The sequence below is a fragment of the Aythya marila genome, assembly GCF_965140915.1.
Source record: "Aythya marila genome assembly, chromosome: 14".
In the NCBI taxonomy this organism is placed as follows: Eukaryota; Metazoa; Chordata; class Aves; order Anseriformes; family Anatidae; genus Aythya; species Aythya marila.
The window spans coordinates 266290-292280 of NC_139055.1; the positions used below are offsets into that span (position 1 = coordinate 266290).

Here is a 25991-nt window from a genome sequence, read left to right on the forward strand (position 1 = left end):
CTGTGTGCAGGGCAGCCCCAGCCCACATTAATGCTCCAAGGGCGTGGGCCCCCGCAGGGCTCTGGGGGTAAGGCCACCCTCACTGCCAAGGCCTGAAGCTGTGAGGTCCGTGCACCTTGTCCCTTTGCGGGACAGGACGGGACAGGAAGGGACGGGATGGGACGGGACGGGCGGGACAGGACGGGACAGGACAGGCCGGGCATGGCCTGAGGCTGCGGAGCCAGGCGCCCGGAGGGTGCTGGGCTGCGCGTGTGCCGCAGCGCCTGTGTTGTGTCAGCGCTCGGAAATGCTGTTTACACATGAGAGAGGCTCAGAGGCATCCGCGCTGGGAGCCAATTACCCAGTTTTGATCTTTTTTGGTGAAAAGGAAACCAGGGCTTTTCAGACATGGCCAAATTTGATAAGCTGAGGGAGGCAGCTTTTCCCCACCAGCCTTGCACAAGGGAAGGGGCTGGGGTGCACGGCATCAGGGGTGAGGGCGGGCAGCCCTGGCCTCCTGGTCTTAGGGTGGGCCCCCCGTGCCCAGCTCCAGCTGTGGCACTGCCCTGCCAAGCTGGGTGCTTGGGGATCAGCCCCAAAGTGTGGTGGGAAGGTGAGGGAGCAGGCAGCCAGGAAGGGCTGGAGCCCCCCGAGGGGGCGAGGGATGTGCTTTTGGGTGCTTGTGTATGTGCCCATCCCTGCTAGCTCCCCCGACACATCCCCACCTTCCCCACTGCTTTGGGAACCTTGATGGAAGACGGAGCCTGAAGAGTGGCAGCTGGCACCCAAATGGGGTGGCTCAGGTCTGCCAACCCCAGTGAAACCAGGATGCACAACTCCCAGGCGATCCACCACGAAATCCACTGTCTTGGCCTCAAGCTCCCGGGTAGAGTCTGGGTGTTAGATGGGTTTGGGGCAAAAATGGCAGAGCACGTGCCTGCTTGTGTGATGCAGGCAGCAGGGGGGAGCACACCCGCTGGGGAGCATGGGCCAGAGCATGTGGCAGGGGGTTGCTGGTATTGGCTGGGGGGGGTAGGCTGGCTGTTTGCCTGCAGGAGGGTTCTCGCTGGGGTGGGAGCCATGGACATGGGGTCTGTGCTTCCCCAACCCCCAGCAGCCTCAGCACAGAGTAGTTCCATGGGGCATGGCCTTTCCCCAGCCGTGAGGCTGCTCCCTACAAAAGCTGAACTGGGATCCTCAGCCAGATATGTGAGCCCCAAGCGGGGCAGCACCAGCCTCAGCACCCACGTGTGAGCCCATCTGCAGCTGCACCTCATGGAGCCGCGCCACCTCCCATCACTGCATGAGCAACATTTTCCACTCATCAGAGGCGAACAGGATGGCCTGGCCAGACCCAGCCCTGTGCCGCTGCATGGGAGGAGAGCTGGGGTTGGGGACACCAAAGTGGGGACAGCGTGGGGCCCTCCACATCCCCACACCCCTGGGCAGGTAGCATTTGCCCAGCCAGCGGGCCCCGTGGCATGGTGCTCACAACCATATTTGCACAAACGCTGCTCAGCACACCAGCAGCTCCATCTCGCCCAGGCCAGAAAGGCTTATTTTAAGCTCGCTGGAAAAAGAACATTGGTGGGAATTAAAACTCCATTTCTCAAAAATGGGAAAAACAAAACGTGCTTCATTCTGTCCACTCCTCCAGTTGCATAAATACAGAGACGTGTCCTGGCTACAGAGGGTGGCCAGGAATGCACTGCTGGCATTGAGAAGGGTCAGTGCCCCACCCCGGGCATCCATCAGCAGGACCCGGACTCATTCCCTCCCATGCCTGGTGACAGCAGTGATGTCCCCAGATGTCCCCTGGGGTTTTCCCACGGGGGGGGGTGAGTGGGCAGGCGGGTGGCACGGGGCATTGCCCCAGCACGGGGGACATGTGCAGGAGGGGCGACCACAGCAGCCGTGCGAGGGGACAAGCTGTCGGCAGCTCGGGGCCTCGCTGCTCCTGGACTCTGTGTCAAAGGCTAATATTATTTATACAGCCCTAATCCAGCCATGTCAACAGCCTGTCTGCCTCCTCGGGCTTGGGGCCATCTGTAAATTGCACCCCATAGATAATGCACAGCGAACAGCCAGGATTTGGTGTCGGGAGGCAGAGCCATGCACGCTCGTCCCTTGGGGACGAGCACCCGACCCACAGCACCCGAACCACACATTCTGGGGCCAGAGACATCAAGAGGTGGCTGCCGGCAGTGCTGTGCTGGTGGGAGGGAGCATGTCCGGCACATCCTGCCGCGGCCCCGCCAGCGCATCCATCAGCCCTCTGGCGTTTACAGCACGTTGCCCGTTACAAGATCCAGATGTACAGGTTCCTGCTGCCCCACTCCTCTCCTGCCTTTTGTTTTCTTTTTCTTTTTCTTTCTGCTCTTGGAAACAGAGCACCTGATGGAAAAAGCCTGCGTGTGCTCTCGTTCCTAGAAACAACCTGCTTCCTTCCGCTGCCACCCTGGGGTGCCTCAGGGGGAGGACAGGAGGGGCAGGGCAGGCACCAACTCTTGTCCCAGCAGGAGTCTGTTCAGTGACTCTGCCCCAGGTCCCCATAGACAGAGCAGCCCCAAGGCTCTTCTCCAGGCAGGGAGGCTTCAGGGATGTCTGAAGCACCACCTGGGCGTGGGTACCATCAGCCTGCCAAGCCTGAAGGGCATCTGTCCCCAGACCCTGCTCTGCCTGTGTTCTGCTGCTCCCTGGGGAGCTGTGCCAGATGCTGCACCTCAGGAGAGCCCCAGCCCTGCAGAGATGTTCCTCATGGGCCTGTGTGGCTGAGGAGGGCTTGAAGGAGCCATTGGATGGAAAGGCCCTTCCTGGGATCTTATGGGTCATGGGCACCCAAATGCCTGCAGCTGTACCCCATCCTGCTGCAAAGCATTGCCTTGTCACACGAGCCTGGAAAGGGGTCTTTATATTCCTCTTGTCTTGCCCATCCTGTGCTCCCAGTTGCTGCTGTTTTAGCCACTTGTGGAGGGCTGGGATCTGCAGAACAGCTCAGGAAGGTCCTGAAGGTCACCTTCAGAGCTGCTCCAGCCCAGGCTTGCCCGTGAGCCACGCCGTGCTGCCCGTGTGGCTGGCACAGCACAGGCAGCAGGGCCGCCAGCTCCTGCCCGCAGTGATATATGGGCTGCGAAACACCGGCAGCCCCCTGCAATGTCAGCTAGCAGATTAAAAGGCTATAAATTAGCGTGGTTGGGTATTAGTGGGGCTGGCTGGGGAGGGACATCTGCTGGCACTCCCCAGTCTCTTGGGAGGGTCAGAGCCAGCACACGCAGCCCACCAGCCTCGCCCCCAGGGGGGCTGCTCTGCACCACTGCCCATGGCACCCCCGGGGTACCCAACACCTCTGAGTCCCGGGGCTGCTCCCCATGGGGCCGTTCTGGGGACCACCCAAGGGTCTGTCCCCTTGCCAAGCAGAGGCTGGGGTGGGAACGGGGCTGCCTGGGACCACCCAGCCCTTCATGCCCAGCCAAGTGGGGCAGGGAGTGGGAAAAAATGGCTTTGGTGGAGATACTGAAACTGAATGTGCTGCGGGGAGAGCTCGCTGGGCAGCATCTTAGTGAAGGAGTAACGAAAACAAACCCGCACCGAGGAATCCTGCTTTGCCCCAAATGTTTTTCTTATGGAGTTGTAATAAGACAAGTGTTGTAAAGATAGTAACCTTCTAAACATTACCTTATTAAGGCTTCTTAGAAACCACAGGGCACGACCCTTCTGGGTCATGGAACAAGAGAGCAGCATCCAGAGAACAAATAGAGGCTAACGTTACATTTTTCACTTCATTTAGGAAACCTGGTTTCTAATTATAGGGTTTGTTTAATGGCAGCATTTATTTGTGCTTCACTTGCAGCCAGCCACCAAGAGCAGGGGCTGCACGTCTGTGCGGCGGGGTGAGGGGCCAGGGGGCAGAGAGCTCCGGAGCTGCTCCCAGTGCTGTGGGTGCTCAGCAGAGCCAGGAGCTGGCCTGCCATCACCCCTGGCCCATGGCCCTGCTTCTCCTCCCCAGCACCAGCCTTGTAGCCACCTCTTGGACCACCCATCCCCACTGCTGGTGTAACCTCCCCGCATCAGTTCTGCTTCCCCTGTTCCTTGCTCACTCCCCGGGTGCTGTCCCCAGACCCGTGGGCACAGCTCTGCGCCTCACCCAGCCTGGCACATATTGCCCTCACTCCTCACATCATCAGCTTCTCCGTGACTTCCTCAAGCTCTGTCCTTCTGGAGGGGACAGGGGACATCAAATGCTGGCATACTGTCTCTGGGCAAAGCCTGGTGTGATGGCTCAGCAGCCTCGGTGCTGTGTCCACATCACAGGTGATGGGGACGGGAGGACTGATCGTGGCTGCTCACCCCCTGCCCACCATGGCAGTGGGATTTCCCAGCCCCTCTGGGGCTGTGTCAGTGGAAGTCCTCCCCACCAGACACAGCCTGCAGGCCGGGCCCTGCGGGGTCAGGCATTGTGTGTCCCTTCCCAGGCCCCTCCAGTTCGCACCAGGTGCGCACAGCAGATGTATGCCCTGGCACGGCTGGTGGCTGAGTGCTGTCCCATGAGCTGCCGGGGTCTCTCAAGGCCCAAGACCTCAGAACCTGGCCCTTTGCTTCCTCCCAGGAGGGTCCCCAGCTGGGAAAACATGAAGGAGAGGCCCTTGATTCCTCCCGCCTTGGGCTTCGACTAGCACTTGGTTGCTGCTGGCTGCAACAGACCTCACACCACCTGCTTCCCCACTCCAGAGCCATGCTCTGCTGCTGAGGAGGAGCCTGTCACAGCCCCACAAGCTGAAGCATCACTTGGGGGGGACTTGGGACCAGTCAGGACATCATTACCAAAAGCAGGGATGCCCCCCCTTCCCGGCCATGCCCCCCGCGCTGGCTGTGCCCTGAACTGACAGCCAGCGTGGGAGGATGAGGGCGCGTCGGTGCAGTGCGTTTCTCTCTGAGCCGCCAGCTGGCTGCTGGTTACAGCTGTCCTCAGCGTGGGGCGGCTGCCATACATGGGCTCGTGCTTCGGGACGGGACGGGGCCAGCACGGCCCCAAGGCAATGGAGCATCCGCGCTAAACCCCAAGGAGACGCACTGCAGGCACCCAGGTCCCACCCTGGGATTTGGGGTTCCACAGTCACTGCTGCCCCTGCGCGTATGGCAGCCCTACAGCTGCCCCAGTGCCTTTTTCCCAGGCCAGATGGAGCTTCTCAAAGTAATGGGAACCACAAGCTGGTCCAGGGAGCATCTCTGCTTCCTTCCCCCACAGCCCCGCTGGTGGGACGGCCGCCAGCATCGCCCCATGCCTGGCCCCGCTGCCAGCCTGGCCCCCTGTGCCCCACGGGCAGGGGTTTGGATGGGAAGGGGACCGGGGGGAAGCCCGTTCTTCCCCAAAACTTTCTCCAAGCAAGTTCCCGTCTGTTCCCAGGCATGGAGCTGGCAGCAGGCGCAGCGCTCACATCTCCTCCCCCCACACCCCGTCACCCCTCCTTCTCTCGCTCCCGCTCTCCCCCTCTCTCTTGCTCTCCCTCTCAGACTTAATGACTTCCACATGGGCCTCTGGCATCCTGAGCCAAGCCTCCCAGCATTGTCTGAAATCTCCAAATTTAGAAGAAATATGAAAATTGTCAAGCAGCCCTTCCTTAGGGGGTAAAACCAACACTCAGCTGAGCGGCCGCAGGTCAAGGCGGCGGCGCCACGTGAGGCACCCCAGCCAATGGGTCCCCTCGGCGCTCCTGACAGATGTGGCCATCGGCAGCCTGGCCTCCTCTTCAGCTCATATAAGGTAAAAAGAAAAAGGTTTTCCAGCTTCCGAGCCTCATGGAAGGAGTTTTCGCTGAGGGCTCCCATGCCAGCTGCTTAAAAAACCCCAGCTGGCAGCACAGGGATCCCAGTGGTGGGTTATAATGTGACGGCAGAAGGAGGTGGCCGCAGCCACGTCCCCGCGGCACAGCGCTGGCAGGTGTGGGGTGGCAGGTAGGTGCCCATGGGGGCTCCGGGATGGGGCTGGGATGGGCAGGGGCAGTGGGCAGGAGGCAGGGGCACGGCTCCTCCAGCATCCACTCTGCAAAGCCTGGGACCCTCATTCCCTGTGGCGGGGTGTCTCCGGGGCTGTGGGCAGGGTGCCCCCACCCCGTGTGTGCACACACAGGACTGCAAACCCACAGCTGTGCCTGAGAAGGGGAGGGAGGTGAACAGAACATGGCCACGGGGCGCCAGCAGGGAAATTTACCAGCTCAGAGGTAGTAAGGAGTGGCCGGAGCTGCACGGATGTCGCAGGGTCCTGAGCAAAGGGGTGCCCAAAGTCAGCCCCGTGCCAGTGCTGGGAAGGGGTGCGTGATGGGGCAAAGGGCTCTCCCGGCCTTCTGGAGGCTGAGCTGGAGAAGGAACTGCTTTTCACTCTGGGAACATCTGGGATGGAAAAAACTGGAAGTCAGTGGTGAGCCCAGGTAGGGCCAGCTCCGGCGGGGAAAGTGGCCCTGGGCTGCTCTCCCTGCTGCGCTGCCTGGTGCTGGGAGGAGCGGCTGCAGGCACAGACAGGGCTCACCAGAGGCTCGTGGGGTGCTCAGACCACCCCACCCAGTGCCGACCAAGAGCACCCCACAACTAGCAGCTGCAGAACCCTGCCGCCAGCCCAGCCTGCGCTGCTGGCTCGCCTCGCCTGCCTTAATGCATCCCCCAGCCGGCACTGCTGGCGCCTTCCCAAGCTGCGGAGTTTCCCCTGCTCCTCTGCAATCTGGGTGAATGGTTGCTGCGTCCTCACCTCCCTGGCACTGCAGCAGTGGCTGCCAAGCGTGGTTGCAGCATGGGAGCCTGTGGCAGAGCCACCAGGCTGGCCACAGGGGTGGTGGTGAGGGCAGAGGGAGCGCAGCAGGCAGTGGCCAGCCTGCTGTCCCTGTGGGGAGCGAGCAGACAGGCACAGCTTGGTCCCCAGCTGAGCAAAGCCTCCTTGATGCTCCCCAGGCCGTGCCCCACCTCTGCCCATCTTGTGCCAAAACTCCAGACAAAAAGCACCAAGGTGCTCCTTGAAACACACCGATGGGTCGCTCTGGTGTTTCACCTTTGGGGCAATGCCATCACCTCCCCGCTGCCGGCCGATGGGAGAGGAGTTAATTTCCAACAAACACATGCACATGCCTCTGCCAAAGATTTCCCAAGCAGTTATCAGCAGGAATTTGGGGAAGGTTGTGTCTAGACAGGCTGCAGCTCTGGGTGGCTCCTGGAAAGAGTGGCATTTCCCTCCATGCTTGTCAAGAAGCAGTCTGGAGATGATTAAGGGCTTTTTTTTTTTTTTTTTTTTTTTTTTTCTCCTCTTCTTGGTCTCTCTTTTTTAACAGAGAATCTGCCTTGTTCCTGATCAGGATTTTCCGAGGCTTGTTCCTCCTCACCCTAGCAAAACCTGCTCTCACCAGGGGCTCAGCATCTTGCTGCTGCCCTGCTCCAGGGGCTGGGCAGGGGGAACTGGGTGTCTTTGGGCACCGCATTGTAAGAGCTGGGGCTGTATCAACCCACAACACCCACCCACGTCATTCTTCTCCTCCTGACACGGCATGAGAGGGGCCCTGCCAGCCCAGGAATCATTCCTGAGGGCTGGGAACCCCACAACACTCACAGGGCTAGGGTCCTGGGGGGGTACACCGGGGTACTTGCAGTGCCCAGTGCCGCAACCCACTTCAGGAGAAGCAGCACAGGCTTGTCTGTGGGAGCCGCAGTCAGATAGCAAGCGATGAGGCAAGAGGCTGGAAATCTGAGCTCTGGAGCCATTTCACCATCCTTTGACCCTGGCCGGCTGCACACATGCACACAGAGGAAGAGAGCAGAGCAGACCCTGCATGGGGGGGAGGCTCCCAGCCAGGAAGCAGCCCCAGCACCCCTCCTGGGGCTGCAGGCTGGTGGGCGCCAGGGCAGCATTTGCTGCTGCCTCGCTCTGAGCCCTTTCACCTACCCAGGGCCGTGCATATCCACTGTGCTGCCTCCACCCCTGTGCCACCACTACTCTCTCCGAGGCAGTGGAGATGTGCTGCTGCCCTGCTCGGGGGTGTCCCCGCTGACACGGGGTCTGGCTGGGGAGCAGGGCCTCCTGCTGCTCCTCCTGCCCCGTCCCAGCTGTGCAGGGGGTCAGTGGCCAGGAGTTGTAGGTGCGGTGCTGGCCCAGTTCCCCGGCACCTCTGGCCCTTTGGCTCGGGGAAGGGACAGCACGTGCTGACTGGTGTGGCACAGCCACGGGGACCACAGGGAGAGCTGAGTTCTGACTCCGTGTTAGGGACGTGGCTACTGGGGGGGTGCCCAGGGCTTCCTGTCCCACACCCCTACCCCATAGGTGGCGTGGAAGCCCTGGGCTGCCCCCAGGGATGGGGCAGAGATCCTTCTCCAGCAGCAGCAGCCACATCCCAGCCATGCACACACACACACTGTGCAGCTGGCAGCGCGTGGGGCTGGTGCAGCAGTGCAAGGCCACATCTGTGCCCTCACAGGCTCAGGATGCTTAGGGTGAGCACCTTCCTGCTGCCAGGTTTAGGCAAGGGACGGAGCTGCTTTGTACTGGTGGAGGAGCTGGAGATGGTCACAGTGCCGTGGGGATGAGGATTGATATTTCTGGAAGCCTGGAGAGCCCCGAAGCCAGCTCTGTGCCCGCAGTCAGGTGCCCGTGGTGTGCGTGCTTGAGCCACGCAGGAGTACAGCCACGAAGGTGGTCCAGGCATGTGGGAGGCAGCAAGCTGCCCCGTCTCTTAGAGATCAACAGGGCTCACCACTGCCGAGCAGCGGCGTGCTGCCTCCCCCAGCAGCTGCCTCCTCAGGAGGGTGCAGCCCCAGCTGCAGCGGTGCTGGGCTGGGGTGTGAGGGCTCCATTAGGACCCTTTCCCTGTGGCTGCAAGGCACTGGAAAACCTCAGCGAAGCAAGGTGTGTGCCCCAAAACTGCAGGGAGGGAATGCATCTGGGGCTCTGGGACCCATCGGACCTCGTGTGGGCTGATGCTGTGTGCTGGCCAGCAGGTCACCCGCTGCTGTCCATGCATCATCTCTGATTGCTGGTATGGGGGAAATGTCCTTCTGCCAGCCTGGGCTTCTTATCTGGCTGCTTCATCGCAGACTTACCCTTCCTTTTCTTCTCTCCCTGTCACCCTTATTTGATGGCTGCCTCGCTGAGCTGAATGCTTGGTGGTCTCACCCGCGGGGACAGGCAGCTGTCCCCAGTGCTCTCCCAGCTGCAGCTTGCAGTGCACGGGGCCATGAGTGCCATGGTGTGCTCCTCTGCTCTCTGTTGGGGGCTGTGGGGTCATTTTTGTCCCTTTGAGGACAGGCTCAGCATTTCCTTCATGTTTCTCCTTTGCTATAGTGATGGCTGCAACTTTACCAGTGCTGCGAGGGGCAGCACAACCGCAGCACCCAGAGCCTTGCCGGAGGGACCCGAGCCCTGTGCAGGGATTTGCATCCTGCTGTGGCCGTGGCACATGGCCCCACGTGTGGGGACAGGTGTTCCCAGACAGCCCTGACTGCAGGTTCACACGGGACAGCCTGGCCACGCAGGGAGATGGTGCCCTGAGAACCAGACATGAGCTAAATGCTGCGCTGGATCTTCTCCTGTGCCTCGTCTCCTTCTTGCTGGGGACCCAGCCTATCTGGGGCATTTTCTTTCAGCGTTTAATGCCTCTTACTGACTCAGCTTGGCAGGGCTGGGAAAGACAAGATGGGGCCTACTGGGGAGGTGATTTACGAACTGGGCTCCTCTGCTGTGCAGGATCTGCTACACACACACACGCACTCCCCCTCTCCCTTGCTGGGGCAGAGATAAGATGATAAAGCCTTGATAAGCAGCCAGAAGTGATGGCAGCCTAATGAGCTCCAGCCACACTACGACCATGCCTCTGCCAGGGGGGAATTGGACCATGGCTTGCGAGGTCCCTGCCTCGCTGCCGGCTGTGCCGTGCTCGCCTCACACGGCACCCTGCGGGACTGTGGTGCAGAGGCGCATCCCCACGGCCACCCTGTCACCTCCTCCCGATGGCTGTAGGGATGGGCGAGGAGCAGAGCCTGGCTGGGCTGCAGGGCAGTGGGGGAACCACACAGCTGTTGGAGCCCCAGCCCCGCTCCTGTGCCATCTGGGAGCTGTCCTGCGGGGAGCTTTGCTCTGGGTTCCCGTCCCCTCGGAGGCTGGAGGCCGGTGACGTGACAGCCTCTCCCCGCTGGGACCTCACCCCTGCACCACTTCCTCTGGGCCGGGAATGTGCCGTGTAAACAGCCCAGCAGGGCCAGCCCCAGCCCGCTCCCACGCTCCAGCTGCTGCTGGGGTGACACCCGCTGGGCTCGCTCCGGCCCCCAAAATGCTTGCACCCCAAAAAACACCATCCTGCTGGCTTCAGCCAGGTGGGAGTGAGGGGGATGGAGCTGTGGGACCCCCCCAGGCACAGGAAAATGGGGGGAGGCAGTGCTGAGAGGGAGGCAAGATAAGGCTGGGGGAGATGGTGGCTGGGCTGGAGGCAGCAGGAAGAGCCGAGGCTGTGGGAAAGGCAGTGGGGTCTGTGGGGAGGTCAGGCTCTTCCATATCTGTGCGCCACCACAATCCCTCCTCCCACCGCTCCTGTCCCACCAGAGGCTCCTTCTGCCCTACCAGCCCAGCTCTGGTGTGGCCGGAGGGCTTTTGGTCCCTCGCCACAGCGGCCAGCACCAGCAGTTTGCAGGAGCCAGCACAGGACCCAGCAGGGCCCAGTGCTGCTGCTGTGGGAGCAAGAAGGGAATTTCCTGCTGCCAGACCAGGATTAGAGGCCTGTCCCCTGCCTGCTGTCACAAAGAGATGCCACTTGCTTTTGCAGCCTGGAGGTGACACACTTGCCAGACACTGCTCCTGGCTCACCTTTCTGACAGCCCCACTGGGCCACCACCCTGAGCCTCAACAGGGATGCAGAGACCCCAAATTAGGCTATTTTGGCCTCAGTCTGGCACTGGGAGAGGAGCTGCATGCCTGGGGAGAAGGAGCACAAACCAGTTACATCCTTTCCCCTCTGCCCCCATCCCCAGCTCTAAGACACGGGAAAAAAGCCCCCCAGGCCTGCTCCTTTGTTCTCGGCATTGTAATTTATCCCAGCAAAACCCGCAGAGAAAGAGCAGCATCCCCCTGGGCCCCCTTGGCTCGCCCCCAGCATGGGAGATGAGGGCTGCCCGGGCTCCAAATCTGCCGATTTGTCCATAAAAGGGCAGGCATTTTGCAGCCCCGGTGGGAGGATGGGAAAGGAAAGGCACTGCTATTTATAGCTGAGCATCGGGACCTCAGCCTGAACCCAGGGTTAATCAGCCTGGGACCAGATTAGGATCTCCCTTGGCCCCTCCGTTTTCTCATAAACCTTTGATTTAGTATTAACTAGGCTGGCCAGGGAATGAGGGAGGAGGCCACTGGGGCTGGTGGGGGCCGGGATAGAGATGCTGGGCGAGCTGGTGCTCAGCAGGGCCCCGCTGGATGCTGTGCGGGATGGCTCTTCATGGGGGCTGATGCCTGCTTGTTTTGCAGAGCTCCAAAAAGCAGTGTCCCCACATGTGGCTTCAGTTCCCATAGAGCTGAGTGAGCAAGAGCTGCCCCCCGCTCTGTTCTCCTGGGGGCACCAAACACAGACCCTGCTTCAGGCAGCACTCGCTGGTGCCACCCAGCAGTATCTTGGCCAGCTGGAGGTGGCACCTGGGGGTTTGGGGGGCTGGAGATCATGGCAGGGTCCCTGGGTGGGCTTGGCAGGGACAGGGACAGAGCTCAGACCTGCATGGCACAGGTGCCAGCATCACCCAGCGCCTTCTGTCCTCCCCAGGCACGGGACGGGCACAAAGCCCCCGCAGCAGCGCCGTCCTGCCGGGATTCTCTCGGCAGCAAGCACAGGCTGAGGCAAGACTTGGGCTTGGGCCCTCGCTGCTGGAGAAAGGAGGCTGGGGAATTTCAAGGAGGAAACAAATCCCAACTGTTATTAAAAAAGGACATTTCCTGCAGGAGCGGCTGTGCTGGAGAGGGGAAAGGGCACTGTGTTGTAACCGTGGGGAGGGCCGGCGCTGGGACAGGCTCTGACGCAGCCCAGGACTGCCACCGAGGGAACGGGCGGCCGCTGGTGCTCACTCGGCTGGGGACGCAGCAGCACAGAGGCAAAGGCTGGAGGTGAGCATGGCAGCAGCCGGGTCTGTGGGCACCGAGTCGTCGGGAGCACTGCCCCGCATGGGCACCCTCTGGGGAGCGCCTGGCCGGGCAAGCGGTGGTGGCTGGTGGCACGTCGGGAGCACTGCGGGTCCAGCCCCAGTGTGTCCTGTGGGCACGCGGCACATCCATGCCGTGTGAGCAAGGGGACGAGCAAAGTGGGGCTGGTGAAATTAACGAGTATGTGCTCATTATGCAGGGGCAGGGCTGTAAACCTCGTCCTGGGAGCAGCATGTAAGAGTTTCTGGGCATTATGGGGAGGCTGAGCTCGGTGGCTCCGAGCACTCCAGCTGTCCCCACAGCCACACGGGGGGCACGGTGCTGCAAGGGGATGCCGTGGGGCGGTGGTGAGGCTGGAGGTGGGATAATGCCCCCACCTTGTGCACACGTGAGCCTGGCAGGGCTGAGTGCTTTACTTTGGCTCCTTGGTTTGGAGAGACTGAACACAGGACGGCAGCTGCATGGCACAGGGGTGTGAGCCCCATTTCCCTGGGAAACTGGGCCAAAAATGAGAGCAGATACAAGGGGGAAAGGGCAGGCATTGCGGCACCCTTTTCTTGACTTTTGCTTTTTTGCCCCTCCTGAGGATGAGGAGGTCGCCATGAGGACAGAGTGGGGAGGACGAGGGCACCTCCTTCCCCCAGGCGAGCGCCCAGCAGATATTCTGCTTCCCATTGATGGGATGCGCAGCCCAGTGCATTCCTCCTGCCTTTCACGGTGCTTCTTTCCCTGCTGCCACCTCCCCGGGGACGGCAGCTGAGGTCCCCAGCCCCACGCTGCGGGTGAAGAGAAGTCTCCAGCCTGGCTTTTCCCACCAAGCTGGCCAGGGTGGTGGTGGCTTGCGGGGACAGGGCTGTCCCTAAATCCCATGCAGGGCTGGAGCAAGGCATCTCCGATGGCTGCATGGGGCTGGGGACGTTCCAGGTTGCCCACAGGAGAATGGGACTTGTCCCCAAGGACCCCCAGAATTTGTGGAACGGGCAGCTTTGAGCAATCTTTGAGCTATGGAGCAGGGCACTCTGGGCTGGAGCTGAGCAGAGGCTCCGTCCCTTGGCGCCAGCTGTCCACATTGCCCAGCCAGTGGCCTTTTTGGCCAGTGGCTCACCAGCACTGCTGGGCTGGGGAAACCACAGTGTGAGCAGGGAGGCTCTGAACACAGAGGTTGTTGCAAGGTTTTATGTGTGCATGGGGCTGCTGGCATTGCCTGGGGATATGCTGGTGGTGCCCCGTGGGGGTGGTTGTGTCCAGCTCCCAGGGAAGGGAGCACAAGAACGGGCTGGTGGTGGGCAGCCTGGGGAGGCACCGCTGGTCACCCCTGGTAGGCAGCACCGGGTTTGCTGCAGGGCTCGTGGCATGACCTGTGGCTGCACTATGCCCTACAGGGGATGCACGGCAGGGACAGGTCTCTGGGTGCCTGACCCCCTGCTCCTTCACACCAGACCCGAGCCCCTGGTCGAGGCACTGTGCCGGAGCCCCACCGAGACCCTGCCTTGGGGGTGCCAGGGACCTGAGAGGTGCCCCAGGTCTCACTGCCCCACACGGCCCCACCTGCAGCCCCTGGGGACTCATGGCCACACTGACTGCCACCTTCTGTCTTTCACAGGGACACGGTCCTCGCTGGAGCTGCTGGAGGTGCACCAGGACTGTACACCCCTGGACAGCAAGAGCTGGGCAAAGCCAGCACAAAGCTGGCAGCCCCCACGAGCAAACTAGCCCCAGCTCCAGTCCCCGCCACCCAGCATGCAGGAGGGCTGGCTCCTGGGGCATGGGGAAATGCTGAGCCAGGCATTGCTCCTTTGTGAGAAGGCACCATGCCCCTTCACGGGGAGGTGCTCCTGGGAAGTGCACAGTGCTGTGAGTGCAGGAGGCTGGGGACAGGGCTGAGGCTGGGCTCTGCCATGGTGCAGGGCAGGGGGGCAGCAAGAGGAGGCCTGCAAGCAGCCCTGCCCCACGGCACTGGGCCCCTGTGGCTGTTCCTACACTTGGCCAGGGCTCAGGGCCTGCCTGGCCAGGGCTGGGAGCAGGGATAACATGTGCCAGCGGCGGCTGCTCCCAAAACTCCCTCCTGGGTGACTCGCGCTGTGACATGGGCACCAAGGCTGGGGCACCGTGGGGCTCTCCCCTTTCTCTCCTCCCAAGAAACCCGGGGACGGCAGGCTGGGGCCCTGGCACAGGCACTGGACTCTTTGTGCCCCAGTTCCTGGCCAGGCACAGCCCTCCCAGGGGCCGGGGGGGCTGGTGCCGGATGCCGGGGGCCGCACCGGAGCTGCACCATCTGCTTCTCGTCAGGCTGCCGGGAGCGCTGCAGCTGCCGGGGCCCAGCAGCGGGACGCTGTGGTGATGGATGGTCTGTTTATCACGGCTCGGCTCCACTCAGGATGTTAGTACTTGCCTGCTAAAGACATTTCTGGGCTTGGCCGCTCCCTCCATCCTCCCCCTCCTCCTGCTCCCCCCAGACCCTCTCCCTTGGGGCCACAGTGAGGGAGCAGGGGATGCTCAGGGGGTGTCCCTCATATGGCCCCTGGCCTGTGTCTGAGCTCCTGGAGCTGGGGTGAAGCCTTCCCTCGTGTGCTGATGGGGACAGGGATGGGAAAGACCACAGGGCTTTCACACGCTCCTTATCTCGTGGTGCCTGAGCTGGGGTGGGACTGGCCCTGGGAGCAGCATCCTGGCATGGGAAAGGACATAGGGCAGGGAGGGAAGCACTGTGCTGGATCCCCCATGCCCACACTGTCCTGGGGGTGTCCTGGCCCTGCTGAGGAGCAGTCTTGCGTCCTGGAGCCATCCCAGCAGCCACATCCCTGTGCTTTGGGACTGCCAGCAGTGACACCCCAGTGCTGGATCCAGGTCCTGGATCCCTCAGAAGCACCCTTGGGATGCACAGACGCCCGTTTCCAGCCCTTCTCCCAGCACAGAGGTTTATCCCAGCCCATGCTGCAGCCTACCCGGCCATGCCCTCCCAGCTCACCAAGCCCCCAGCCCCTGTCTGTCCCTGCAGCCATGAAGTCTGGCTGTCCAGCAGAGCAGCCAGACACACAGCTGTGCTGTGGCACAACGTGCAGCGAGGCAGCAAGCGTGGCCGTGGGCTCCTCCATGTCTCCCAGCCCAAGGTGCAGTGCTGCATCTCTGGTCAATTGGGAGTCTGAGATGAAGCACTGTAGCTCGGGAAGGGAGGAACTGTGCCCTGGGACCCCCGGCACCCCCGGACCACTGCCTGCCGCCAGGACCGATGGAAGCAGATGGATGAGCAGCGGGACAGGAGCACAGCTCGTGGCTGGGGGGCAGGGCTCCAGGGGGCTTCTCAGGGCATAGGATGGGAGCAGGACTGATGGTAGGGGTCTGCCCCTCCATCTTGCTGGTCTCTGGGGCCAGGTTCCCACCACTGAGGGAGTGGGGAGTTCTTCCAGACATGCTTTGAATGCAGCCCCGCAGTCTCCTGGCTGGTGGGCGAGCAGAGGGGAGGGTGCCTGCAGGCAGCCAGCGTGTCCCCAGGAGACCCCAGAAGGATGCTGAGCCCCAGCTACAGGGAAGGGCTCATCCCACAGCTCCATGCCCCTGCAAGGGGAAAAGGGAGAGGAGGAGCCCACAAAAAGCATGGAGTGGTCTGGAGGTTTCTCCTTTGGCCGAGGGACCCCCCTGTGTCTGCTCAGGACCCCCAGCCTGGCACTGGCCACCAGCAAGGGGGTGGCACAGAAGGGTGGGGGCCATGCGTGCTGGGGGTGCTGCAGGGGGACAACAGGGATGTGGCAGCTGCCAGAGGAGGGGATGTGCAGGGCAGGGACTGGGGGAGAGCCATGGCCGCCGTGCTCTCAGGGTCCAGTTTTCCCAGGAATCCCTTAGGCGCTCTGTTGGGGATTCCTGGAAATACTGTTCTTGGGGCCACGGCTCTGCATCAGGAGACGGCCCAAGCCCGAAGGGAAGCCAGAGCATCTGGAGGAACCAGGGACAAGGTATGGGGTCATGCCTGGGGGCTGGGAGCGGGGGTGGGAACCCCACAGATGTGGGGTGGCGCACTGTCTAGCCCAGGAAATCCCAGTCCCCAAAGGCTGGGGGATGATGGATGTCCCCTTGGGTCACAGCCCCCTGCAAGAGAACACTGGTGGTGGCCTTTCACCCTGCTTCTGCCCTTTGGTGCCCTCCTGGAGGGGTGGGTCTCAGCAGGCCCACGTGCACATCACCTCGCCATCCTTGCACCAATAAAGGTCTCATCTTCAAGTGACTCTCCAGGCCGTTTCTTCGGGACTGGCAGCAGCGCAGGGCACACCGCGCTCTGGTGTCGCACTCTCGCGAAGGGAAAGATGCATCCTGCAGGCATGGAATGGAGGCAGAGGAAGGGGACAGATACGGCAGGCAGCAGCAGGCAGCCTGGCCAGGCAGGGACAGCAGGTGGCAGTGCTGCCTCGGCTACAGCAGGCAGGGCTGTGCTGCCCTCCCTGCCTGCCCTGCAGGGCCCCTCCTTCTGCCCTTACCCCACGCAGCAGCAGAACCATCCCCACGCCGCCAGAGAGGCAGCTGGAGTCCCCTTTCCCATGCCCACAGGGGTCACAGGTTCCCCATGGCCCCCTCTCCCTGCCAGCCCTGAGATGCCTGCGTCAGCACCCAAACCCGTCACCGGGGTGACCCCCATGTCCCCCTCATCCCCTGCCCGCTGCTCGGCCTCTTCCCGAGGGCTCCATCCCATGCAGTCCCCTACCACGTCCCCAGCACTGCAGCCTGGTCCCTGCTGTGTCCCCTGCACCTACCGTGGTAGCACCCCCTTTCGTGGGGGCACCCCGAAACCCTCGCCCTGCTCCAGGAAGGACACATCTGGGGAAACCCATCCCCCATGGGAAGGAAAAGTGGAAATCACAAAAACCTTCCTGGAAATTCCAAATCGAAACCCAAACTGTTCCCCCCCTCCCCGTTCCCCACCTCCAACCCCCCCCCCCCCTTTCCCTGCACTTTTGGTTTGGGGTGGCTCCAAGCGCTCCATTTCAAGCATTTCCAAGCAGTTTGTTTGGATCCCAGCTGGGTGAGGGGGGTTAAATGGTATGCAGTTGCAGGCTGGAAAGCCACTTCTCTCTCACACACACACAAATTAAAAAAATACGGCACTTCGTTCAGGAAATGCCAACTCAGAGAGTTTTGACTGTTTCTTTCTCCGCCGTTTTTTCAGCCAGAAACATGTATCAAAGCTGACCCTGCCCACGAGAGAAATTTGCTTTGGACAATATTGGCAACCCATGGCCAAAAAGAGCCGTTTCACTGAGAATCCCCAACCTGCCCCCGGCCTGCCAGCAAACCAGCTGCCCCAGCAGCTGTGGAGGAGCAGCAATCTCCTCCTCACTAATAAATCAGGGCTGGGTTTTGTCTCCCCACGTTTTGTGACTGCCTTTCATCCCATGCTGTGGCAAAGCCTACCTGCCTTACTGCCCTGTGGCCAGGGCGGAGGGTGCAGGCCCCGCGCCCAGCACATCTCCCCGCAGTGCCACCTTGGGCTCCCACACCCTGTGCAGGGGCTGCTGGCGGCCCTGCACACACAGCCCAGAGCACTGACCCATTTCCCAGATAGGGAAACTGAGGCACAACTCTCCTGCTGCACTTAAAGAGCATTCCAAGGTCCCGTGGCAGCGCAGGGACATTTTGGGATGTGCTTTGGATTTGTCCTTTCCTGCCAGCCCCTGTGGAAGCAGTATAGGGCTCCCCCTGGGACTTTCTCCCAGCTGCCATGCCACCGAAACGAGAATTTCCACCTCTCCCCATTCCACCCTGCCACGGCAAAGGCTGCGCTCAAACACCAAACACTCGGATGGGAACACACTGCCTTGTGCTGGCACACACGGGGCCAGGGCTCTGGGAGGAGCACAACCACCATGGGGGTCCCAACGCTGTAACAGCAGGAAGGTGAAGGTGACAAGACTTGGTGGGAATGGCAGGGGGGGCTTTGCAGGGCTCCCACTGCACAATCCACCTGGCTCCAGCAATGCAGCATCTCATCAAGCTTTGGGGGGCTCAGCCCCACCTCCCCACCCAACAGAGGGCTTTCCAGGGCTGCGGCAGGTCCCCGGCACAAGCCGTGCTTCCTGATAATGACCATGGGGGAAGCCACACCTGCCCCTATCTGACATTAGTCACAGGCATTGCACCCTCTGTGCCTCAATCTCCCCACTGGCAAGGCAGCATCAGCACTGAGTCACAGGGAGCCGGGAGCAGCAGGAGCAGGATGCAGCAGAAGGGCTGGGCAGGGCGCAGGGCTGCTGCCCTGGGGCTCACAGGCAGTCTCCCTTTATTCTCCCTCTCTCCTTGCAGGACCAACACGCCTCCTGGACCTAACAGGGTTCCCAGGGACATCCCAGCAGCTCCAGGGAGGCAAGGCTGAGCTGCCACACTCCCTTTTTTGGGCAGCTTTCTCTGCCCCCTCCAAGATTCCTACAAAGTCATTGTCTTTGCAGCAGCTCAGCAGCTGTAAATCCTCCCATGCCTGCAGGGAGACCCCAGTTGTGCTTTCCTGCCTCCTCTCCCTCTCCTTTGGAGCCATGCACGCTGTGCTACAAACCAACCCCCCCAAAAATATTAGGGGGGTCTTTGGCTGCCTCTCTAGATCAAGAGGCAGCAAGCTGGAAGCCAAACCCCAGCCCCTGGCCCTATATACGCAGGCTGGGGTCACAGCCTTGCTGCCCACCTTGTCCCACCCGAGGCACTCAGGCGGTGCAGGGACCTTGGTTGATGCCAAAGCTGTCACGTCAGCAGCCTGGCCGTCGCCCTACTGCCCCAGCACCCACGAGTGGGGCCACAGAGAAGTGTCCCAGTGCTTCCCCAACAGGCAGCAGCAATCGGCTTAAACCTAATCCCCTGTCCTGCGCTGGCCCTTAGGCGGGGGGGGGCCGATGGCACCCACCCTTCAGGGTCCCGGAGCAGCACCCATTGCACTTTCATCTGCTGCCAAGTGCCGAAGGGATGCGGGGATCTCAAGGGGGGGAGCAGTGGGTGCTGCCTTTCCCCAGCTCCAATGGTGCGACCCTGGCCGGGTGCTAGCCTTGTGTGCAGGCACCCTTGGTTGTCCCCACACTGGGCAGCATGGCCCTGGTGACACCGGCACTGCAGCTCACGTCCCATCGAGGAGCCCTGAGCCAGGAAGGTCTCACAGGGTGAGGGCTTTTCACACAGCAGATTTGCAGAGATCAGTGCAGCTGGGGGCAGGCGGGGGTGTGTAGGATCCCACATGAGCCCACAGAAGCAGGATGAGCAGCTGAGCCCGGCTGCACCCCTAGGAGCCCTCCTGGCACTTGGGAAGCTGGAGGGGAGCAGGTGTAGGAGGGCGACAGGCACAAGAGGCATGGAGGGGGTACAGACACGCTGTGGGATGCAGGGCCCCACGCCAGGGCTCAGCCCACTCCCAGCCCAGGCTCGCAGCCGCCCGCCTGGCCCCGCTGACTCAGCCACGCTTTCCTAGCCTGCCTGGTGCCTGAGCAGCCGCTGTACTGCGTGAGAGAGTGCTGGGTCAGCAGGGGAGGGGTGCTGGGGCATGGCACCAATGGAGTGGCGATCTCTCCCCAGCTGGCTGGGGAACACCATGCTGGCTTCATGCAGGATGCAGCACCAAACCCCATTCCTGTCCCTTACTACATGCTAGACGGGGTTTTGTTGGCACCCCGCACCCCCCAGCCCTGGTAGCATGCAGAGGCCGTGCCCAGCCCTGCCCTGGGGTGGGAGGCACGGCCGTGCACACTCAGCCCGACGCAATGCCCGAAAGCCCCTCTGTCAGCAACTCGCAGCCGTCCCCACCCCTGTGAACAGGCCCGGCAGCTCCAAACCTGCTGTGCTGGGCCAGCCGGCCCTGCTCCGCTCCCAGCCCATGCAGCCGGGGCTGGCAGCAGCCTGGGAAATCAACACGCGCCCAGGAGGGCAGGAGTGGTGGTGGCTCCACAGTGGGTTCCCACCTCTGATCCCTCCTGAGTTCCCTGGGGGCTGGGGCCAGGGGCCAGCTTTGATCCTCCCGTGTAGGGCCACGGTGCCGCCCTGCGGGGCTCCAGCAGCTCCCTGCCCCCCTCCCCAGCTCCCAGCACCTTGGGGGCTGCGGAGAACCAGCATTGGCTCAAGGTACACCTTGACCTGGGCTCTGGCTTTATTGGAGTGCTGAGCTGGGGCACCAAGTCCCAGCATAGCATTAACCCTCACCCAGGATAGACCCCAGCCAAGAACAAGCTCCTGGCAGCACAGAGCTGCTCAGACCGCCCTGCACCAGCCCCAGTGAGGCCGATGGCAGCAGGAGGGTGGCCAGCCCCAGCCTCCCCACACTCCCAGCTGGACTTTGGAGCCAGCCCAGGCATCTCCATGGCTCCAGTGGTGAGGGGCCAAGCAACACGGGCTCAGGCAAGGGAAAGGGAACAGGGCGAGCTCCCCACCTGGCTCAACTGCATCTGGGCACCCCATGGCCGCCCCTGTGTGTGTGGTGACAGGAGGAAACACCAGGCACCGGTGGGACACAGTCCCGTTTGCCGTGCTCAGACATCCCCTTACAGACAGGGCCACATTTCCACTCTGAGCATGTTATCCCCGCTGCAGTCCACCCCCTGCAGGCAGGCACCCTTCCCTCCCTCACACACAGCTGCCCCAGATCAGACTCTGGCTGGTGCTGCCTCCTCCTCCCAGACAAGCAAGGGCCAGCCTTTGACAGGCCCCAGGAGCCAGCCCGGCCCTCCTCAGCTTCACACAGCATTAAGCAGGGCACTGGAGCTGGAGCGGTAGCAGCCAGCAGGGATGAATTTCATCACCCAGTCTTGCAGCTCCTCCAGGGGTCTGTCCAGCCTTGAAGGATGAGGAGGAACAGAGCAACTTTGTACTTGCCCTCAATTAATGAGTGACACACTTAAGGGAAATCTGGGCTAAGTGGGATGAAGGGAGCTACAGAGGGCTGCTAGTAGTGATCCTGGAGAGGATCAGCCGCAGAGCTGCAGTTTGGCATGGGACAGAGAAGCCTGTTCTGAGCCCCATAAGTCCCCTAAAAGTTCATGTAGCTGGTGAAAAAAACACAGTCTGGAAACAGCCTCATGCTACCGGACACTTCTTCTCTTGCAAAGGCAGAGGATGGGGCAGAACTTGGCTCGTGCACACTGAGACAAGGACAAGCACAGGCCTGAAGCTCAGGCAGCACTCACAGCCCCACTGGCAGGGCTTGGCCCTGCTGCCCCCTCACAACCTGCCATCGGCAGTGCAGTGATGGCCCCAAAGGCTCTGTCAGCACCCTTCAGGCCTCTGCAACAAAGGATCAAGTCCCACAGTCTGGTGCTCCACAGAGCATTGGCTCCTACAGGCCTGGCCTAGACTCTTTTTTTTTTTTTTTTTTTTTTTGTCTAGGCCTGCCTTCCTCCCCTCACTCCTGCCTGGAAAGACACCAGTGAAAGGCCCAGGAGAGAAATCAGCATTTCCACCGCTTGTCCCATAGGCCCTGCTCTCTTCCCCCAGCCCCCGTACCAGGGGACATCCCCCTCCACCAGACAGGGCTCCAAAGTGCTCAGCACCAGCCAAGAGCAGGGTGGATAGGAGGGAAGGGGCAGCCAAGGCAGCAGGAGCAGGGGGCAAGAGGCCACGGTGACAGCCATGCCCAGCCTCAGAGAGGTAGGTGTTGACCAACACCTACCTCAACAGAGGTAGGTGTTGGTCCTGCCTGGCAAGCACGTTAAGGCAGCAGCAGCACTTATCTACGAGGACACGCCGTGCGGGCGTGCAGCTGGCTCAGGAAGGTGCCACCTGCAGCAGCAGGCTCCTCGCCTGCAGGGCAGAGCCCAAGGCCCAGACACAACACCCACAGCCTTCGAGCCCCTCTTACAAGCCAAAGCGCTTCCCACACTGCTCTCAGCTTTCCATCAGCGACACCTCCATACTCCAGCTGTCAGGCAGAGGCAGGCTAAATGCTGGGGATTACCTTGCTCCTGTTGATGCAAGCTGGAGCAAGGAGCTTAGTCCCTGCTCAGCTCCCCCTGAAAGAGAAGCTGTGTTATTTTCCCAGCTACACTACAGGGACCCAGGAATGGAGCAGGCTGCTTTGAGAGGGCAGCCAGACCAAGCTGTTACCCAGCAGAGGTTTCTTTTAAAGACTTCTTTCTGAAGCTATGTGCAAAGCACCACAGCTGCGTCGCTCTGCAGCAGGTTAGCTGAGCAGGCACAGACATGGCTGGGCGGAGGAGGCAGTCCCCTGGCTCAGATCATGCTCCAACCCATTCCCATCTCACTAAGGAGCTCTCATAGCAGGGCTGTGAAAGCAACAGCTGGCCTCCAGCCACACCACCACCCACCCTGCTCACCTGCAGCAGGGGAAGGAGCAGGGAACATGGGTGAACACAATGGCTGCAGAGCAGGCACGCAGGTCTCCAGAGCAGGGCAAAACCCTGAAGACGCTCAGTCAGCTGTGGGGCAGCTGGAAAGCTGTCAGAGCTGACGTGGAGCTGGTTCAGCCTTTAGCTCTGAGGATGGTGGCTGAGAGGATGAGATCAGGACTTCAGCCCCAATTCTCGATTACTGTGGCAAGACCAAAAGCAGTCGCAGTCCACTGGGGAGGCTGCCCTGCTCTCCCAGAAGGGGGATTTGGGTACGAGTTCTTTCCTCGAAAGTGCTCCCTGGGGTTTAGGATTCCCTCCTATCCCAAAAATCTCCCCTTGCAACATGGATCCCAAGTACCCCACATTCCCCCCGTGGTTCATGCACATTAACAAGCACCAGCAGCTGCCAAGCTATTTAGGGGAGCGGGACTGCTCCCGGCCCTTAACTAGGCACACTGGTTTCCTCACCCCACTGTCCTGCCAGCACTGGGGCCAACAGCCCCACCACAGCACAGTTCATGCCATCAGCTTCATGGAGCACACAGCAGGCACTGCAACACACCCAGAAAGAACTGAACCCAATTGTTCCACTATCTTAGCATTTAAACTTCGTCTTTGAGGTTACAGCGGGCAGACAAGCTGCCATGAACAGACTGGGTGATACATACCCGTGCCATAGGGACGCTGCGGTTCCAGAACCCTCCTGTGCTGTGCTGGCACACCCTAGGGAGGCTCCACGTACCCTGCACTGACTGCACAGCTTGTAGGGACAAACACTCTCAGCTCTCACTGCCAGGCCTAATGCTGGCTCAGAGATGAAGCCACCTCACTCACCAAACATCCCCGCGCTCTCTGGGCCCAGGGGACAAGCTCTTTAGGGGAAGCTCAGCAAGGCAGGCTGCTCCCACCCATGAGCTGAGGTTCCCCTGTGTTCCATGCATGGTGGGACAAGCGGACAGCCGTTTGTCCTTCAGACAGGCCCTTGTTGGAGGCAGTTGGGCCCTGTTATGGGAAGTGGGGGGGCGAACACAGCCCCAGCCCCCTGCAGCAGCCATGGCTGTGCTTGCACCAACTTGGGCAAGGAGAGCACCGCCGGGCTCATCTCCCCAGCCTGCCTGGCTGCTCTGCCCAGCCCAGCACCACTGATGAGGGTGAGCAGCCTCAGCACCTCTTGCTTCCCCTGGGGGGTTACACCGGTGTCCCCTGAGAAACAGCAGTGGGTCCTGGTGCTCGGATCAGTCTGTGTTGGAACAACTGCTTCCTCTCCCTCCTGCCACACCCTGCCAAGGGCGGCAGATATGTTTAAACACACCCTGCGCGGAGACACACGGGCACAAAGGTGTGCCTTGTCCCAACACTCAGTGCCTCCCTTGAAAGGGATGATCAGGAAGAGCTGTGTGGCCACAGCTGAGCCAGCCTGCAGTCTCGGCTCTGCAGTCTCCCGAGGCAGCCTCCCCACGCAGCTGACAGTCCCAACAGCCTTCCCCCAGGAAAGGCAGAGTACAGCAGCACACAGATTGGATCCTGGGAGCTGTCTGCATGTCAGGCAGCAAAAAAACAAGCCACTTCCAATCAGCGTCACATTGCCTGGCCCCTGCTCTGCCTCCTGGGCTCCAGCACAGCATGCTGCTTGCTGGCACCAAAGGAAAGCCCCCGCCTGCAGAGGGCAGGCAGCAGCAGGAAGCCTCCCTGCCAACAGGTACTAGGAAGGTCAGGTGATGCAGTATAAAAAGCTATCACTATGAGAAAGGTCATTTAGCAGAGTGACTTACAACCATAATCAGTTTATAGGATTTGTTAAGAGCTTCAGGCTAGCCAGCCAGGAACTCGCTGCAGCCCTGTCAGCGCAGCTTCAGCACAGCAGCAACTTCCCATGCCTGGGCTGCAAAGCAAACAGGGTTTATTGATGGTTCTCTGTTCCCTGGAAGCAAGCAGTGCAACAGGGCCATTGTAGCATGAGGTTATCTAATAAAAGAAATCAATTGATACTTCCTGTACTGCCCGAGCAAAGAATGGCCACAGCTGGTTCACTCTGCTTTCCTCCTCAGAAGGGGGCTCAGAAAGGAAGGAGAGCACTTCCAGGATGTGAGTCAGTGTGAATTTCTGGCCATACCTACTGTTCAAACAGTGCCATGCAAGAGGAGTTTCCTGAGCTTCAGCCTGTGTAATGTGAGAACCGGCCCCAAAAGGCAAAGGAATATATGCTGCATTGTGCACATCCTTGTGAAGCCGTTAGCAGGCTTCACCCCACCAGGTAATCCCATTCAGACACACCTGCTGCAAACAATCCTGGCTGAACACCAGCTGCTGTCCTGCCAGCAGCCACCAACAAGAGAGATCAAGTTCAGAGCTGTGCCAGTGGGAAGCCTTTGGTGCTGCCTAAGCAATGTTCTGGTTGCTCAGAGGACCCGCATGTTTCCACTTCACCTCTGCGCTGTCCTCCCCCTCTGCTGGCAGGCAGGCAAACCCTTCCTTGCTTTTCTTCCCTTGGACAAGAGAAGTCCTGGGCAAAGCCCTACCTACAGCTGGCACCGGACGAAGATCTGACAAGCGCCCTGCTCCTTGTCCAGCTGCAGGCCAGCAGCGACAAATTGCTTCTCAATACCCAAGCCAGCTGCAAACCCCAAACTGGTCCCAGGGTCAGACCGCTGTACTTGGGGACAGCAAGATCTGTGAAACATCAGTCCTTGTAGCTGTGTAACCATGGACTCAAGGATCTTTAAGCTCACTCGCCCACAGTGCAGAAAAGCAGAGTTACCAGTTGGTGCACAAAAACCACAAGAGGTTTGTGCCGCAGCGAGCCAGTTAGACAGCAGAGTAAGCTGCACAGAAACCAGCCTTAACCCCTGGAGGGTTCTCAATTCAGCATACCTGCCTGCCTGCCTGCCTCATTCTCAAAGTCCCATTGCACTTCTCTGACATTGGTATCTGCCAAACCCACATGAAAGTGACTCATTCAGGGCACAAGGAAGGCAAAGGTGAGATTTGTTCCTTGTGCCCTTGGCCTGCCTAACCACGAGGCCCCACACAGCATAGCTGAATCATGCAAGACCACTGCCCCACCTATGCTGGTTATGTGAACTGTGCTGAATCAACCATATGCCCTGTATTTACAGGAACAAAGGATAAGGCCCATATTTATCATAATATATGGACTTTGGCAGCAAACAAGGGACACTCAAAGCCAGTCTGCCCTGTATGATAGCATGTGCGCTCCTTCAAGGTCTTCTGATGATCGCAAATTGTTCTCCAGGTTTCCATTCAAAAAAAGTTCAAAGCGTCACCTGTAAAGTTGCTCAAAGCTTGCTATCACTTTGTGGCTGGTAGGAGAACTGGGAGCAGCGAAGGAAAACATGAGCCTGCTCTTCTGAATACAACCAACGCACACAGCAATTCTGATGGCATTTCTGTTACACATACCTATCCCTCTAAATTCAGGGAAAGAAGTGAAGTCAAGTCAGCTGTGTTGACAAAAAAAAAAGCAACCAGTATTATCAACAGGAACACAAGGCTCTCAGGGAGGTGAGAGAAAACACGGAATGGTTCAAAATGTGCTCAGGTATTCTGATGTC

General features: G+C 60.5%; 1 long non-coding RNA gene across 1 annotated transcript; it reads left to right on the plus strand.

Annotated features, from left to right (window-relative positions):
• The first annotated feature begins 5776 nt into the window (after positions 1-5776).
• On the plus strand, positions 5777-17063 carry LOC309883537. Its single transcript, XR_014318474.1, has 3 exons — positions 5777-5931; positions 11924-12085; positions 13725-17063. It is a non-coding gene; the product is annotated as an uncharacterized lncRNA (long non-coding RNA).
• Positions 17064-25991: the final 8928 nt, after the last annotated feature.